The sequence below is a fragment of the Embiotoca jacksoni genome, unplaced genomic scaffold (genome assembly GCF_022577435.1).
Source record: "Embiotoca jacksoni isolate LCO1_2020_lvr unplaced genomic scaffold, fEmbJac1.0.p SCAF_32, whole genome shotgun sequence".
Taxonomy (NCBI): Eukaryota; Metazoa; Chordata; class Actinopteri; family Embiotocidae; genus Embiotoca; species Embiotoca jacksoni.
The window spans coordinates 3,609,059-3,627,194 of NW_027185384.1; the positions used below are offsets into that span (position 1 = coordinate 3,609,059).

Below are 18,136 nucleotides of genomic sequence, written 5' to 3' on the forward strand. Positions count from 1 at the left end.
CTTGATGAGCATTTTACTTTAAAACCATTTTTGTAAACCTCTCCTCATAAAAGCAAGACCCGTTATTTACAGAATTTTGATTTGTTAAAATATTTTCTTAAAGTATGATGCCGCTATCATTATTATGAGTTGTATTAGGTCCTTTCATGAACTGTACAGATAATAACATCAGCATGATGTAACTAATGTGGTGTCAGGTAAGGTTTTTGAAGCTAATGTGGAAGTACTGTAAAATAAAACACCTCTGAGGGCAACTAGGGGCTTACTCCAAAGAACCTCTGCCTCTATAGAGACCTATTCAAAAAGCCTCAATGGGTCTCATGAAAGTAATTATGGTGCCATTTGCTAAATTCACTCTTGATCCGTGTTATGAAGGCCCTTCTAAAAATAATTCCATAATTAATTAGATACTGGGCCTCAAAGAAAGGGTGCTTTTATTGACACACCTGGTTGAAGTCAGGTTTCCAGTAGAGATGGGTGTTGTCTTCTCGGATTTTCAGTCCGTTCCATCCCTCACTCCTCTCCAGCTCGTCCAAATACAGCAAAAAACGAAGATGTCAACATCCAACATCCCAGACTCAAAGCATAAAAATAACAGTTTACGAGACACTTTTAGATAGTTGGAGTCAGTAGCCGATTCACTTAGCATAAAGATTGGAAACAGAGTAACAGCTGGCTTGATTCTGTCCAGATGTTACACCATCCACCTACCAAATGTGACAACGACAATCCAGTGCTTACTGGGGATTATGTGCACAAATATTTTGTGGTTTAACCAACTAAATAGGTTTCCACTGGTGGGTAGGCAACTGGTCTGGGCCAGTTGTTTTAGCCATACAAAAACCAAACAACATAATGTTTAATAGTTGCTCTTAGATGATTAGTAGGTGTATTTAGTTACCATTGTAGTGGGTTAGGGTAGCTGTTTCCCCTAACTGGCTGCAGTCTCCAGCTACAAAGTGTAAGACAAGCATGAGAATGGTCATGATATTCTTATCTAACTTGTAGCAAGGGAGCAAATAATCAAATTTCTAAAAATATCATCCTAGCTCTCTATGCTTAAGATCTGGTTATGCATTTTGGTGAAGGGTGATAATAGAATGCAGGAAAGATGTTAAAACAACACAGTGTTTTTTTTTTTACAAACTTGCATTTCTACCCAAACATCACAGACTTTTGTTTCTAGCATTACTTTGACTGGTACAAAGAGTCTCTGCTTGAAGAGGGAGTTTATCAAAAGGAAGAGTTGATGGGAAATAATCTTCAGCCCTTCAAAATGTCACACCTTTTATTAATGTAATTCTTCACCCATTTTTTTCTTCCACACTGAATGTGTGTGAGTGGGCCAGTCATCTGCCACAGCAGTATTACTCAGTTCAGCTCACAGGACACTTTCCCGAGTACAAGAAACAAAGGCCAGTCTGTTTCTATGGTTTCTCACATACTGGAGATCTGAGTGGAATTTTACATAGACAAGGCTAATGGATAGACTGCACCCACCGACATTTAACAAATACCAAGGAGAGCTACGATGATGGAGAGTTCAACTTCAATGCTCCGTGACTGAATGCGAACCATTCCACGGATAACATTTTTAGTTATGACTTGTGTTGATGTGTCGCTCATTAGTGAAATGAGGTGTAATCATTACATCACTGGTAGCATGGGGGGAAGAAAGGCTTTAGAGAACATGCTCCAATGCTGAAACATCACCTGAATCCACACACAAACACAAACACACACGTACAACTACCCACACACCCACACGCACACACTCACACCCACACACTCACAAACACACACACACACACACACACACACACACACACACACACACACACACACACACACACACACACACACACACACACACACACACACACACACACACACACACACACACACACACAAAGCTTTGCCCTCCTGTAGGTCAAAACAGGTAGTCTACCCAAAGAGTTTTGACAAACAGACCCTCCTTTCTCCAGGCTTCTGTTGCATCTCATTGGGGATGGATGTTTATCTACAGACAGAGCACTGGAAAACTCCTGCTGTGCCCTTCACATGACACACTAACGCAGTACAGTTTCCATTAACTGTTGGACAGCAGCTCAAGGTTGTGACTTTGGAAAGCTTAAGGACAAGAGAGAGGAGATTTGTGGCCATATTTCTGAGTAAAATGCATCAAGTAAATTATGCAATCTTTGTCAATATTCCTGCATGAAAGAAAACCTTGATGTCAACCAGATAACTGCACAGTCCATCAAAAAGGTCATTGTCATCTGCATCTAAATAAATCATAAAAGAAGTTTCAAAATTTTGAACAGCAAATAGATAACAGTGTGTTATGTCTCAGAGAAATTGCGCCACAGCCTTGTTGAACCTGTCAGTGTATTCGGTAATGAAATTGCAAGGCACATTGTGTTCTTTTTTAAACCAAACTTTTTTTGACCAAATGGACTTCCTGAATTGTAGTGAACCAGGTCACCACCACCATCAAGGGCTGAGGTTCGTTTTGCTCCCTTTGTGTGGGTCTTTTAAAGAGGCGTAATCCTTGCCCAAACCACAATGTTGAAACCATCAAATTTCACACATACTGGATGTTATTAGTCATGCAGATGATCGTGCTCCCGGAGATGGACACAGTTTTTAAGAGGACAGTTTAAAGCAATTTCTCCTCCCTCTCATTTTGGCAGCTATAATAGTTGATAATTTGTCATTTCAACCAACTCAGAAAACAGATCTATTTATTTATTTATATCTCAGGCTTCCTGAAGTTTCCTCTCTCTGGTCACTCAATCAGGAATGGAGAATTTAAGTTATAACTGGCTCTGGCTTTGAGTTTTCCCCAGGCATATCCCGGGTAATTGGAACAGTGGATTCAGGGGAAGGCAAACACACACACACACACACACACACACACACACACACGCACGCACACGAACCCACACAGGTCATTACATTTACCACTAAGCATCTCCATAAGCCCAGGCAGGCATATCTGACATATTCATCTGCTATGGTAGGATCATGCTGGATCTGCCTCTCTCTCTAAATCGGGGTAAGGGGTGTGCCAGTGGTAACGATGATGGGGACATGACATGTAATCAGGGGGTCGATCACAGCTTGGTAACTAAGCAAGGCTATGATTTTACCCTCATTTACATTTCCTCTGAAGAAACATGTCATATTGGCCTGGTCTTTGTGCAACAAAATGAAAAAGAGTTGAAATTCTTAAAATCCTTTAATCCTATAAGGATGACTGGTTCCTTATGGGTTGTGTTTGTTATTTTTCTGCCTCTCTGTCTTTGTGTGTATCAGTTCTATTTGACTTAAAAGAAGCATCAAAATATTTTTTTCACATTGCTTTGGTAGGCATCTTTGACAATTTTCCAATCTGAAATGGGCAAAATTTTGATTAATTTCAAGAACTGGTTGACTGCCAATCGCCAATACTTGACATTTGTTAATACTTGGTGCTACAGAAACATTTTTGGATGATATTAAAAGAGATTTAGTGTCAAAAGAAAGGTGAAGTAAAGCCCGAATTTCTGTGTTCTGACCAAGAAATAAGAAACTTATATAAAATCACGTTGACGTGGATACCGACACTAATTAATCCAAATCCAGCTTTTCAACAGAGCCTTTATCAACAGTATGTTGTTTGACTTGCTTCATTTGTTTACAGAAGGATAATAACAAACAATTTAATATTATTTTTTATTTAATGTTTATCTTCTTAGCAGTTTTTGCATGAAGACCATATTCCTTAAGCCATAAGTGTTCACAGTCTAATGGCTCCTGCTTTGACAGCGAGTGAGTCCATGAGAGAGGATCATGACTGGGTCAGACATGTCTGTAGGGCAGACGGGACCAAATGCTGTATGTTTTTGGAGAACATCTGTGCACACAAAGTAATCATTGTGGTAAGTGTTGCAGAAATTTTTTAGCACAATCCCTGGAAATTGAGGGAAAAACAGCTCTCCTATTTTTTTATGAACGAAAAACATCTTGCTTTTTCTCATTAGCTGTGGGCTGTCGCTTAACATTTACAGAAATCAGAATATCATTATTCTTATCTAACGCTTACCAAGAAACAAAATAACCATTTTTAGAAAAGTTTCAAACTGTTGCTTTATGATTGCAATTATGTATGTATATATATATATATATATGCTATATAAAATGCTTACCAAAAATACCTGAAAAATTAAAGATGAAGTTGATTTATTTTAGCCTGTCAAACATCACATATTGCTCTCCTTGGAAACCATTCACCTCCCTCTCCCTCAGACTCACATATGGCCACTTGTTCTCTTTCATATGAAGGTCAAGGCTGTTACCAACTACAGGGTAAGGTGTGTATTTGTGTGGGTATGTGCATCTTGAGTGTGCACACACACACAAGCTCTCGGGTCCCTTTGCACCAAGAAGTCTATAACCCTGCCTCTCCTTCTCCTCGTGCCTTCCTGCTTTCCCAGGGGAAAAGCCCCCATGCGAAAGGGAAGAAATGGGGTGTAAAGGGCACCAAGTTCCCATTGGATCTTCTCCTCTATGCCCCATCTGTGCCCAGTCTGCCACTCCACTTTGGACATTGCTCTGCTTCTGCTCTGCTTCTGCTCTGCTTCTGCTCTGCTCTGCTTTGGCTTGAGGAAAGGCACTTTTAATGTGCCCCTCTTCTGCTCTCTGCACATTCTCTGGGTTAAACAAAAATCTGATGTGGCACTGTAATTAAGTTGCCATTAATTGTTTTGCCTGGTCCCTAGTGGCACTGTTCAGACTTTGGGGGGAAGAGAAAAGCAGATTTATAGGGCTGTTGGGCTCCACGCCTAACTGAAAAACTAAGCACAGTGAAAACGATTCTTAATTACTGTCTGTTTTCACTAATTTACCCAAAGTCATCTCTTCCAGCAAGCTAACTAGCCCTAGCTACACTTAAACACTCAAGCTTCTTCACTTTTATAATGGCTCCCTCCTTTCAATAAATCCTGTATCAACACTTTAAACTCTTAACATTTCCAACCACATCATTTTAAGCAACTTGTTTTTGAGACAGAAACACACAGCAAGTGTTTCACCCAGCAATATTTTCGCCTTGTATGTTTTGTTTTCCACTTTCGTTCCCGTTGGATTCTGATGGCAGAGTCTAAATGTGGAATCTCAGGTGGTTTCTCTGCCTTGGCGGTAATTGAATCAAGACTATTTATATGCCCTACATTTTTATGACATGTAAAATGTTCACTGGTCTGAATGAAATACACTTTCCAGCTTCACCGCTCACCAAGCCAAATGTAAATACAGAAGATATCGACGGAAAACAGACCCCCCCCCCCCCACCCTCCTGCACACACACAGACCCCCACCCCCTCTCCACACACACACACACACACACACACGCACGCACACACGCACACACGCACGCACGCACGCACGCACGCACACACACACACACACACACAAACCCAAACCCTGCCAACACCCTTCTATGGCTCGTCTTCACACACACAAGTTTATGTGGTGATGGCATACTATAACCACACGCAGACTTCTCTACACAACCTCATATTGCACTGGGTGGGTCGCTGTCCTTACCAAATCTGGCCTCAATGGGCACTTGAGGTGAATTATTGTTTGTGAGTGGAAACTTGGCCAGATAATCCCGGGGCTGCTGGCTCAGGGCTGAGTAAGACCACTGTCTCCTTCCCTGCACACACACTGTGTGGGCCCACAGCTTTTGTTTTACCATCTCTATTTCCAGTTCACACTTATTTGCTGACTCTTTACCTTTTACAATAACTCCTTGTCTGTGTGCTTCTGCTCCATCTTTCTCTTCCTTTTCTGCAACCCCTGCTTCTCCCCCCTCTCCCAATTTCCCTCCGCTACTCTTTTCCCAACAACTCTGGCCTTTATCCTGCGGGCCATTCACCTCTCTGTGGCTTGCCCTCGCCAGTGCTGTGCTGTAAATTCCAGTAGTAGCTGGAAACACAAACATGCACAAACCCAGGGCAAGCAGAGCTCAATCACCCCTCCTTACTACCACCTCACCTATTACCACCACCACTACCTCTCTCAGCTTTCCTTCATACAAGGGGTCTTTGTCTGTGAGGCTGCTTCACAAGGCCTCTCTTTAGATCTTCTCTTAGATGTTTACCTGCATCATAGGTGTAGATCATGTGTCTGTGGTTGTTTTGCCAGTCAGCAGAGTGTGGATGTTAATCACATAATTGAGGGGCTCCTTCAGCAGACATAAACTAATGTTTGGACCCAGGATTTCAGTAAAAATCTGATTACAGTTATTGTGGCAGACTAATGATGTGTTAGATGAGGAAGGTTAGTTATTACAATGTCCAGGAACCATCCTTAATATAAACTTAGTCTGATTTAATGCAGCTACTGTCCTGTTTGAATAGTGGGTCTTAAGATTCCATAGTTATAATGCAGCCTTTTAACACTAAGCCCAGCAAATGACATATTATCATCATATATGAACTGAGAACTACAAGCAAAGCATTGGTTAACAACCGGACTTTTGATTTATTTGCAATTGGAAAGTTCTCACATCATCAACTCCCGATCAGCAGTCTTTCTCTAAAGTATGCAACACTATTTTTCCTCTTCCTCTTCAAAAGGAGGAAGCCCCCTTCCCCCCCACCCCCACCCCCACCCCTCCCACACACACACACACCCCCGTCTAACTCTTTGCCAATGTGCTGAGCCAGTGGAAAATCCGATGTCCGTTCAAGAAACAAAGTGGTGTAGAAAGATCGGTTGACCAAAGGAAGCAATATTCATACAGCATGTCCTGACTGATAGGGACCTGGTTGTGCAAGTTGACTAATGAGACATCTTCATGTTCACATTTTCCACTTGCCTTGGCTCAAGAACCACATGATCTCCAAGTGCACCACAGGCATTTCCAACACAGTCATATCTTTACTGTAAAATAATCTTATGGGTACAACTGATAAGCTCTTTGTAGCTTATGTTTTCCATTTCCCCTTTTTTTTTTTTTTTTCCCATTGCGCATTGTTACTTGTGCAAATGTCTTAATCAGCTCACAGCATTGCATCTGAAAATGTGATAACATGCAGAGTTTGCACCTAAGTTAGTCTTAGTTAATAGCAGACATAATCATGCGGAACCAGCGAGACACTCTGTGGCTGAACCTGCAATTATTTGTCAAGCTATCTTGTCTCAGGGTGTGTAGAGCTCTACCCCAGCAATTAAAGTTCTATGTTGGGATGAATAAATACACACAGAACCACAGTTATCTGGTTTATTTTCAAATGTGTCAACTCTTTTGCCTAACTTTTTTGTTCTCCAGAAGAGCTTCCCCTGTCAAACCACGTGCTCTCTTTCAACCTAAATTAATAACATGGTTCTGTTTTGTGTGTGTTTGTGATTAATGCAACCGTTATCCTGAGGGCAACATCCACTTTTGGGAGAGTTTTGGCGCGCCTCATCATTAATGCTTACTCAGACAGCGTGAACAACACATTACCATGCACAAAGGCTAATGACACTTGACATTTACTGTAGTTCACAAGATGCTCCAGAGCATATGGCAAATTTCCACCGAGAAACTGAGTCAACAAGACTCAGACAACAGCTGTGGGGAAAATGCACGGTCTCCCCAATTTAAAAACTCAACATGGCTCTCTGAGTGTTCAAGTATTTGCCAAGATGTAATTTCCTCATGAATTAAGAGACAGAGTAATTTGAAGTTTTTCTGCAGTGGTTTGTTTTCTGGCATTACCGCCCTGCTCTCGGTGCATATACACATGATCTCTGTTTTTTAATTTTCACAAGTAAATAATTCACTGTCTCCATTAGGGACTCAAAAGACCAAACAGCTCGCAGATTGTTGTGTAATCAAAAAGCCCTTTGAGTGCTGCTTCACTGTCTTGCTCACTTCTGTGGTCCCTTCGTGTTTAAATGCGTTGAAACAGAGATTAAGTGGTTTCAACTGAACAAACAGGCAGTGATGACAAAAGGCAGGATTCCAATTTATTTTCTGTCAATTTTAGAATAAGCACTACAAACATCAGCCACAGACTGGAGGGAAAATGTCACGGAAAGTCAAGTTCTGAACGAATAATTATGTTTTTACTCACATTTTCAAAAACTCTTCTAATAGCTTACAGTTAAAGCATTTGTATTTCATGTGTGTGTGTGTGTGTTTTTTATTTGTTTTACATACTTAAGACTGACGTGCTTATTCACATTGTGGTCAAGAGTGAAATGAGAGGATCAGTCTTGTATTTGTCAGCAGCTGATTAGCTTAAGCAGCACAAATACTGGAAACAAGAGGAAACAGCTACCCTGGCTCAGTGAAGTTGTCACAAAATCTCCCAAGCGTCTCTAAATATCACCTCTTGACACATTAAATCATATTTGTTTAATTGTCATTTTTGTTGGACTGATAATTTTATAGCTGGATTGAGCCAAGCTCAACAGTATAAATACAGGGAGAAAACTACCTGTAAACACTTGTAAATCAGCAACTTTCCTGTTGAACATTCAAGCTAATTTACTGTCCTCATTGGATATTACTGATTTGGACCTGTAGTACATCCACGGCCATTTGGAGCCTATATTTGCATTACTGCCATTAGTTTCTAAAGTGCAGTATCTGTACAATTAAGAGGGAGGGATGATGCATTGACTGCTGTACGGATAGAGAGAGAGAGAGAGAGAGAGAGAGAGTGAAATGGGGTGCATTAGTGTCATGTTAGAGGGACATCTGCTCAGGGTTTGACCAACACAAAGCACACCAGGCCACCAAAACCACTGACAGCGAACTGGAAAAATGGCAGACTTAAAAATAGATCTCGTCACTGCTTTGGCACTGTGGGGTTTTGAAAGGCCCCGGAGCAAAGCCTGTTTGCCAGTGCCAGAGCTCAGCTGAAGCCTACAGAACTGTTGGTTGAACAAGGAAAATCACGAGATTCCAAGCGTCGCCGTGCTACAGCTCCAGTTTGAAGTTTTAGAGCAGAAAATCGACAGCTGAAAAAGTGTGAAGGGTGCCGGGGAAACATGTGCGACACTCAGGCATGACTGACTGTAACACTTCAGACCTTTTGCAAACAAATCTATCTATCTATCTATCTATCTATCTATCTATCTATCTATCTATCTATCTATCTATCTATCTATCTATCTATCTATCTATCTATCTACCTACCTACCTACCTACCTACCTACCTACCTACCTACCCATCCATCCATCCATCCATCCATCCATCCATCCATCCATCTATCTATCTATCTATCTATCTATCTATCTATCTATCTATCTATCTATCTATCTATCTATCTATCTATCTATCTATCTATCTATCTTCATCTTGGCTGATGGTTCCTCATTTTGCTTTTGACTGAATCAACAGTCAAATCGCAGACAAAAGACCAAGTGATTGCACAAGTCAACTTACATAAATCACTTTTTTTCCCCTTTCTTCCTCTTTTTTCCAAATCTGTCTCACTCCCCTTGACGTCGATCTGACTCAGAAATTCTGAAATGACATTTTCCAACTTTTAGGTTGTACACAAGCATGAACTTGTTGAACTACCCCCGATTACAAATCTGAAGAGGTAGATGCTCTTGCGTACTCAGGGTTGTTGTGTTAATGATAAATCCCATTATGTCAAGACAGCAAGTATATTACACCGAGGTTTGACCCCAGCCAGGGTTGTTTTCTGTTTATCATTTACCAATGCTGGTCTTCTCTTTAAACCTGGGGTCCACCATGAAGTCATAAAACTTCAGATAAAGTCATTTGTGAGAAGACGGCTTCCATAACTGACTCGATTAGTGCAAAGTTGAGTCGGTGTAATATTCACCTTGACGGATTTTTTTTTTTTTTTTGCACATGATGAACATTCTGCATCATACCCTTTGTGTTTCTAATTTATTGATTTGTTTAGCAGCGGGGGGGACTTGGAACCCATACTACACAACTTTTAGTCTCTTGCAACATACTAGGTGATGACAGGGTACTTTTGCTGCACATGAAGCCTGTTTGTGCTTATTTGATCCATATTAATGTGCTTTTCAATTTCTATTACATCATCGAAGTCTGAGGGATTTGTAAGTGCAGAGATGGACCTCTGCTTACATTGGAAAGCTGTGCTGCTCATTGCATTTCACTGACAGTTGCCTCTGGTAATAGGACGGCTGATAATCGAGTGTGTGAGTGTGTGACTCCTCCACAGGACTAAAGAATTACAAATAATACAGGCATTGAATCCGGAGAAGAAGAAGAAGAAAAAAAAAAAAAAAAAAACCCGCCTACGTCATGGAAAGAATGACGTCAGGTATGATTAGGCGCCGAGGGAAGAGCCTTGTGTAGCCTAGGTGGAGTGCAGGCAGCCAGACAGCAGAGAGGATGCAGTGAGGTTTCGGTGCGTACTTTTTGCAGGCTGCATCAGATGATGGGGGGGAACTGTTGAATAATCCTGTTATTATAAAGCGACACGGCAGCAAAGAGGGAGTACGAAGGGATCATGACGTAACCGTTTCCATAGGCGACTGATATGCTGGCTAAACCAATGGGAATCCACACCAGCGGTCCATACCCATCCTCCTTTTGACGTGCATCACATGTCCCCGGCGGTGTTGTGACAGAAGGGAACTAGGCGAGGTAAAATGATTCTCCACCGTCTACTTCCGCCTTTGTCAAATTCAACGTTAGACTAAATAATACCTATTCATCTCTGTGGGCTGGTTACGTCCGACATTGTTTTAAATATCATTTCAACTGTATTTCAACGTTTTTAAAAAAAATAAAAAATAAAAAAAAAAATCTTAGATAAGCTATAACAGCGAGACCGGTTGTACACAGTTAATTGCATTACTTAAAAATAGTAACATTGTTCTGTGACAGAGCGCTAAAGTAACAAATAAACACCGCATTCGCCAGTTAGATTACGCGTTACATCAGTTTCAGCTAACCGTTACTGTCAAGTCTTAAATACCCCCCGCTTCTGCGCGCATGCGTCGCGCGGCTTCCCACGAGCTTCGAGCGGGGACGGGAACTATCTTGACAGCTTTTTATAAAGGCGGTGTTGGATCTTTGGTTGTGGTTGTGACAGCGCCAGGTGGGCGGGGCTTTACCTCCGGTCAGGGGGAGAGAGTCTCGTCTTCGGTGAGACTGAGGGGGAGTTACGGAGAGAAAGGGACCCGGGGTGCTCTTCAGAGAACGGAGTGAGTACATCTGCTTATTATATTTGGGGTTGTTTTTTTTTTTTTTTTTTTTTTTTTCCTGCGCTAAAATGCCGCAAGATAAAAAAAATATATATAAAAAAAAATATATAAAAAAAAAAGGGGGCTGCTTCCGACGTTGCGTTAGAAGACACCACCCCCCCCCCTACCACCTCCCCCCTTTCTGACTGGTTAAGTCTTCATTTTTTTTTTTTTTTTTTTTTTTTTTTTTTAATGTGCAAAATGATCACGGAGGACCAGCCGAGACGAGAGCGGGTAGCTGTCTCCGGTACGTTAGCGCTACGCCGAGCTAACGTTGTTAGCCGTCTTTGCACAGATACTGACATTGGGCGTCTCGTTTTCCGAGACGTGTGGCCGGGATCGGCCAAAAGAGGGGGATGCTGTCAAGATTCCCTTCGCCCGCGTTTCGTTCGCTCAGACGCGTGCGTCGCTCCGGGATAAGTTTTCCCGACTTGTCAAGTGTGTTCAGAAGCGGCTTTCGCGTATTTACCCTCTTTACAATCAGCATAGGCTAACGCATGGGAGCTAGTTGGCTAACGGTGTACGCTAGCCTTGTTTTTTTTTTTTTTTTTTTTTTTTTTTTTTTTTTTGTTGCGGTAACGTCTCCGGGTGGACAAGTAGATCCGAGACACCTCGTTTAATAATAAACCCAGTCACCTTAAAAAAAAAAAAAAAAAAAAAAAAAAAGTGGACCCATTCAACCTGAAGCGTGGAGATAGATAATGTCACGTTGGTGGGGGGGTGATATTAACTTGAATGGGCTGGTGCGGTGTTCCCGGGGCTCCGAGAGACGGCACCCGCGGAAAGCGCGTTAAAAGTCCCCCTTTTCGTTGTTGTTGTTTTTTTAATCACTACACGGTGGACGGCTGGGAAAACGCGCTTTTTTTTTTGTCACGTCGTTTATTGACCCCCCCCCCCCCCATCCACAACATTTATGCCCCGTGCTGTCAAAGTTAAAACGGGACGTGTGATGCGCCGCTGTGTTTCCCCTTTGATGTGTATCGCCGCTTACCGTAATCTCGACGCGTCACTTCGGCCGTAACGGCGACTTGTCTCCAAACTCGCACCTACCAAACCACCGTGGAAGAGAAGACGCTATTCTGTACCGGATTTATTTATTTATTTATTTATTCCCCGGTAAACGGGATATACAGTATAACCTGGCCGCTTCGGTCACATCGTTACTTGAAATCCAGCCTTGAATGTGGCTCGTCGCTCAACGTTACCGGTCCCGTTACCTCGCAGCGGTGATGCATCTCGTATTTCGTGAACTTTGCAGGTGCTGCAACATGATTACGTGTGTTACGATCTTAATATAATCTCTCTCTCTCTCTCTCTCTCTCTCTCTCAAACGTTACCTGCAAGTATTCAGGTTGATGCGCAGTGCAGCCGCTGAGCACCTTTTGGTGTCTAGTTGAAGGGATCACTCCTTATCCAATTAAATAGCGCCCGTCTTGCTGCAGCGCCAGCGGTGTCTTACCGTGTGTGTGTGTGTGTGTGTGTGTGTAATGATTTGCGATCCCACAGCTGATTGCAAGTGTTGTAGTTCTATCGAAATGCATTTGTGCATATCATTGAGCTTGAAGTGTGCAGACTGTTATTCAGTCATCTGTTTGCACTGAAGTTATCTGTAGATTTACTGCATAACGTAGTGACAGCTAAACAATTGCGTGGGCCGATATTATAGACAGAATACCTCGCTTTAGAATAAATGCCCAGGTGTAAATTACAATTACCGGGATTCAGTCCCAGTTTGGAATCGTAATACGTCTTGGATCTTCTACGACGTTAGAAGGATTTCCAGGTTTGGGGGATTTCATTATGGCTGTCTAGCTCAGCATATAGAAAATCGGTTCGTTTAATGATTCACCTGAATCATCAGTAACACAATCTGTTGCTGTGTGTGAGCCCTTTGAACTGAGACTGTTGCTGTCACTCAAGAATGCCAGAAATATCCGTTCTTGTTCTTTGCTATGCCATCTTTTCTTTTTTTATAAAATGGCTGACTTTTGACAGTACGGCTCGCTCTGACTAAATAATACGGTACTTGTTTTGTAAAATAGTTTTATCGCAGAGGTAAGATCACCTGACTTCCTTGGCTGTGCGGCTCGGCTGTGTAGTGTTTTTCCCACTTACATTTATAGACCAGCAGCCTTTCAAGACCACAGCCCAAGCTTTTCACTCTTAATGCAATACATATCAGGTTTATTTGCTTATTTTATTTTTGTTTATTTTATTCTGCTAATCTAACATCATAGATTGCTGCTGAAAATACGGGCTGTTTGCTTCTCATGTCACAGAGGTTTTGAGAAGTCACGGGGTGATAGTCACTGTGAAGTAATGCAGTATATGGAGTATACTTTCTTCAGGGCAGTTATCACTTGTCAGGTCAGCAACTCATCACGGATGAATTCCCCTTACAGCAGCTTGACATGTTCACTTATTTCATTGCCATGCTATGTACAGAAGACGACGACAGGTGCGGCATTTCAGAAAGTCATTAACATTGTTAATAACAACAATTTCTGACATTAGTCCTCAGCTCAGTCTTTATTTCCTCTGTCAAATGTCTGTAATTGCCACGTACAAACCGTTATTTCAGTGAGCAGGCCGCTGGAGGTCATTAACCAAAGGTGACATGGAGCCATACGTATCCCAACATGGTAAACTTAATGTAGTCTGATGTTGTACCATTAATTACAATTTAGGGTACTATTTACTTAAGATGGGAGTTTTTCGAGTCTTTCTTTTTCTGTGTGGATTGTAAGGCCAGCGTTATTCCAAGCAGAGGTTTTAGGTTATATGGTGTTCGAGTCATTCATTCAAATCTGGCCTCACTAAGCAGTCGGAAAGAAAAAAAAAACACACAGGTGTGACTACAATTAATCAGCTTTAACGTTCTAGTTGCAGGGGACTGAAGGGGCTATAATTGAGGGGGGGGGGGAATTCAAAACTAATTTTAAATTCTGATTCTTCCTACTAAAACAGTTCTGAGGCATGTGCTGCAAAATATGAATCAGATCTCAAGACCGCCAGAAGGTCTGCTAGACATTTATGCTAGTTTTGGCATCTCTGCAAATCTGGTGGGCTTCAAGTGGCAACGATCAAAATTGAATCTATAAAGTAGGGTAGAAGGTGTAGCTTTGATATAGCATCATGTGGCGCATGAAATGTTACCATCGTTCTAGACTCAAATCTTGTCATTGTAAAGCATCGCTGGTCGTACTGGACAGTATCACTCGTGGCGTATGCTCTGCAGTCGCTCTCTGGTGTAATCATTGTGGAAATTTTAAATTGTATATCAGGCCAGTGGAGCCAAGGCGATGACAACTACTGCCCATGCAGGCCTCTTAAAATGTATTTCCATGTGCCTGAAATGTCATCTTATGAGTTATTTTGTTACATTTGTGATATTCAAATCTCTGTGAGCTTTGAAACTTTCTAGAAAACCATTTCCACCTTGGTCTATCTGGTGCTATTGGAGCAGAGGCTTAGTCACGCTGAATGCAGTTGTATCGATAGTGACAGCACAGGTGGTTGAGGAGTAAACGCAGCCTTTGTGAACGTGCATTTATAATTCATTCACGGAAAAACTAGTATGAAATTTGTTATGACGTGGTCAATAGAAGAGCAAGTGCAATCTGCATTCTCTGCCAGAGGTTTTGGTGGAAGGAGGCTAATGCTCACGTCAAAAGTAGTGCATCCTAACATTTGAAATGATTGGGACAGCGAGGTCAGGCCGTGGCAGGAAATGGCACGGCGGCAGGACCTCGGGCTGCTGAGCTGCTCGGTAGAATCACACATAACAAAGAACACGGAGAGCTTCTCATCTTCAAAGTGGTTCAATGGAAGATGCGTCATTTTGGAATATATTCAATCCTATGGACATGAGAGCCTGTAACGGCTCAATAAAACCGTCCCCTCTGGTTCCTTCATCTATAAAGGGAAACTGTATTAACCACTTCACAGTCAACAGTCAGACCTGCAGTTACATCACTGATAGCAAAGAAATTGGGTGCAACGGAGTGGGATGCTGACTGTTACATGTAATTAGAGTCTGAAGGAAAAAAAAACATCTTTTCACAGTTTGAAAATAACTGCAGTTATTTCTGTGGCTAATACTAACAGGGAAAAGAGAATAAAGAGAAATCCACCTCGACAGCAGGATTATGTCTCAGGAATACTTTTTTTTTTAAACAATCTAAGGGTAAATGATATGACCTCTCACCATTTCCAATGACACTATGATTGCAGGTTGCAGTGATCTGAAGAAACACTGGAATACTTTTAGCATGGTTTGACATCTTTCCTGGTGCGTTAAGGTTTTTCAAACACAAAGGAGTTGAAGGATGATGGACTCTCCTCCTACATGGAGTTTTACCTGCTTTTAAAGCCCAGCACTCACCTCAGGGCTATTTTGTTGACTGGAAGTGAATTTCAAATTTAACAAAGAGCATATTTATTAGGAACATCTTGTATACCTTCACTTGTGCATACAAGCAGCAACTCATGTTTTGATAGGGACTTCACCTGGATGGATTTTGTGACGTATCATCCCGTTTTTAGTAGGTCAATTTAAAAATACTGAAATACTATGGGTATTCTCTCCTCATATTCTTTCTGCTTGTTCTAACATAGAGCACTTCATTTCTTGACGAGAAGGTTGAACGGCAGAAGTATCAAAAATGATTTAGTATCATAAAATATCTAGTGTTACATATAATATATAAATATCCATATTAGTGTACAAAGCGATTAAAGACAGTAATTCCTAACCAAATCAAATAAAGCTCTTGTCTCGAATGTGTCGTAAAATTAAGGTGTAAACAAATTACTATGTACCGCGACTACACCAAACAGCTGTCTCATTCCTAGTTAACTTAGAGCCTTAAATCGAGGTGAAAAAGATTATAGCTTACTTTCATTTTAGAGACCATTACATGTTTCCTCCATACATGAAGTAAGAGGAGCTGGAGAGGAAAAAGAGTCGCCGGTGACACCTCTGACTGCGTTTGAGAGCTGTGTGGCGCTTTCAGTCTATTCGGTGAAGTAGCACTCTCGGCTGCGGGCCATGCGGCACAAGGATGGCTGGGTGTCTCTGCTTTGTACCCTCCACATTTACATGGCCTGACCCAGTTCAGCAGCGGCGAGCAGTGGGGGGAGGGGGCAGTCTGGGGGAAGCTAAAAATACCACCTCTCGCATTAGGCAGCTCCATTGCAGAGGGATCCCTAGAATTGCTGTCCTTGACTTGCATTGAGTTGTTGGCACCTAGACGTGTTCGAACTGCCAGAGGGTTTCCTTCGCGTGGAAACAAAGACTTGAGTGTATTTACGAAATGCCCGCCGCTGTTGTCCTATCTACTCGTCTCCACTTGCCACAGCCTTCAAGGCGGAGGATTCAGTGTGCATCTAATGTGTGATAGCACCCTTAAATAGCTTGGGTAGAGGAGACACTTGCTTTGGTCCTTGGGTGAAACCAACACGTATTCTATCTGGTCTGCGGTTTTGCAACTGCAGTGTGGAAAGGGTTAACCTTAGCCTCTGTCATTCAACCATACCATGCCAGCTGTTGGATTGGAGATCCAATCACAATGATTTTCCACTGTTGTGACATGTGACCTGCTCCGCAACTCGAAACTGAGGCAGCGCAGCAAATGTTGGCACTTCCTTCATCTTGGCGTCGTCGCTGCTCGTGGGGTGTGAATGTTGGGGAGGGCTATTAGAGCAAGACGTGAAGATCGGGAAATGGAGAAGGCAGAGAATTGCATTCATTACTGTCGACTTCTGCTCAAGTGCTTTGTCCATTTGGTACCCAAATATTCCGGTGATTTTGACAGTATGACAAAATAAAAAAAATATATATATATTTTATTATTTAACTCCCAAGAACATAAAATTGCTGTATTTCTGGTATCAGGTCAGCCCTAGTTACCGCTGAGGGGAATATTCAAAGATGCTGCTCTTGAAGCACACGTGCAGAGGGATTTGCAGCCCACCCCTTCGACTGTCATGAAGTACACAGAGCACACAACTTCGTCCGTGTTGGTCAGCTCACATGTATCATCAGGTCTGAACCCCAAAATATTCCCAAACAGATCAGCTGTCTGTCTGTCTGTCTGTCTAGCTGCCATAATCACGACTGAACGATGTGCACCGCGATACATCACGTTCAACAATATGTCATTTTAAAAAGGAAAAGAAGCCTGTGTTTACGACAATATTGTAGAGTTAAGGCGCCATACCCCAATATTTCCCGCACCTATTTTAAACAGAACTTTTTTGCCATTTTGTGTCCAGCATTTCTTCTGAAGAATGAGCTGCCACAAATCAAGTCAAACCTTGTGACAAATTCACACCGTTGCCGGCATGAAACGGCAAGAAATGTTCAGCATTTTTGTGTTGTTTGGTCATCACGCCCCCTCCCCCCGGTGTGTAAAGCTATGCACGGCATTGTCACATGATTTTTTTTTTTTTACAGTTAAAAATGTGCCGGATATTGTGAGTAATACGACATGGCACACCCCTACCCCTACCGACTACAAACACTTGGCTTTAGTGAGTAGTGTTTTTAATGAAATAGAAATGATAATTTACACTCGGGTTGAACAGAGTGAGCATCATTTTTAATAAAACCATTTTTACTTTGTGTTGTTCACTAAATGTCAAAAACCTAAATGTAGAGTAAAAATGAACATCTTTTTAATCCAGTAAAAAAAAAAAAAAAAACAGCAATAAACAATCACTGGATTTAAAAGAAAACTGAAGCTTTGAGTTATTTCAATTAATGTCACTAACATAATCATGAATCATGTTTAAATCAAGATATTCCTCACACCTAATTCACATTGTCAAAATGATCTTGTATTCATGGCTCCTTATTCAAGGAAGCAGCACACTTGTTTCCTACCAGTCGCA

General features: G+C 41.8%; 1 protein-coding gene across 1 annotated transcript in view; it reads left to right on the forward strand.

Moving 5' to 3' along the window:
- Positions 1-11,096: 11,096 nt before the first annotated feature.
- atp2b1a (ATPase plasma membrane Ca2+ transporting 1a) overlaps positions 11,097-18,136 on the forward strand; it is a 41,581-nt gene continuing 34,541 nt past the window's right edge. The window contains 1 exon segment of the mRNA XM_069164752.1: positions 11,097-11,203. The gene's annotated coding sequence lies outside the window, so the exon portion shown is untranslated.